The following is a 1438-nucleotide window of genomic DNA, read 5'->3' on the forward strand; positions in this document are numbered from 1 at the left end:
GACACAGAGTGACACTGGGTGACACGGGGGGACACAGGGGTGGCACTGGGGGGACACTGGGGTGACACTGTGTGTCCTGGGGGTGACCCTGGGGGGACACAGAGTGACACTGGGAGACACAGGGGTGACATGAGTGACACAGGGTGACACTGGGTGACATTGGGGTGACACGGAGGTGACACAGAGTGACACTGGGTGACACGGGGGATACAGGAGGGACACTGGGTGACACTGGGGTGACACGGAGGCGACACAGGGGTGACACGGGGGTGACCCGGGGGGACACAGAGTGACACTGGGTGACACTGGGTGACACGGGGGTGACAGGAGGAACATGTGGGTGACACAGGGGCCACAAGCGGGACACTGGGTGACACCGGGGTGACACGGAGGTGACAGGAGGGACATGTGGGCGACACGGGGGTCACAGGCGGGACACTGGGTGACACCGGGATGACACAGAGATGACACTGGGTGACACCGGGGTGACACCGGGGTGACACAGAGGTCACAGGAGGGACATGTGGGTGACACGGGGGCCACAGGCGGGACACTGGGTGACACTGGGATGACACAGAGGTGACACTGGGTGACACCGGGGTGACACGGGGGTGACAGGAGGGTACCTTGGCCTCCAGGCGCGTGCGCGTAGCCGGGGACAGCAGCGGGGCCAGCCCCGGCGGGGGAGGGGACACGGCCGGGTCCAGGGCCAGGCTCAGCGACACCGGGATGGGCGACAGCTTGTCCCGGAACTCCGACTCGTTCTGGGGACACGGGGACAGCGCTGGCACCGGGGGACACCGGGGGGACACCGGCCCGTGAGGCACGAGGTGCCCAGAGTGACACGGGGGGTCCCAGGGGTGGCAGGGAGGTGACACGGGGGATCCCCGAGGTGACACCGGGGGTCCCCAGAGTGACACGGAGGTGACAGGAGGGGTCCCGGGGGTGCCCCGAGGGTGTTTTGGGATCCCAGGGAGCGCTTTTGGGGTCCCGGAGGTGTTTTTGGGGTCCGTCGGGAGTGTTCGGGGTCCTTGGGGGGAGTTTGGGGTCCTGGGGAGGATTTTTGGGGTCCTAGGGGGGTTTATGGGGTCCCCGGCAAGGGTTTTGGGGCCCCAGGGAGTGTTTTGGGGATGCCCGGGACTGTTTTGGGGTCCTAGGGATGTTTCCGGGGTCCCAGGGGTATTTTGGGGCAATTTCAGGGTGTTTCAGGGTCCTGGTGGTGTTTTGGGGGTTTTTGGGGTCCCAGTGTCGTTTTTGGGCAGCTTCAGGGTCCTGGTGGTGTTTTGGGGGTTTTTGGGGTCCCGGTGTCGTTTTGGGGCACTTTCGGGGTGTTTCGGGGCCCCCCTTACCCTCAGGAACACGCCCAGGGTGCGGCAGCGCGGGGTCCCCCCGTTGGGGACCTCCAGGGACAGGTTCCGGGTGGGGGAGGGGGGAGCCC

The sequence above is a fragment of the Corvus brachyrhynchos genome, unplaced genomic scaffold, assembly GCF_000691975.1.
Source record: "Corvus brachyrhynchos isolate BGI_N302 unplaced genomic scaffold, ASM69197v1 scaffold933, whole genome shotgun sequence".
Classification (NCBI taxonomy): Eukaryota; Metazoa; Chordata; class Aves; order Passeriformes; family Corvidae; genus Corvus; species Corvus brachyrhynchos.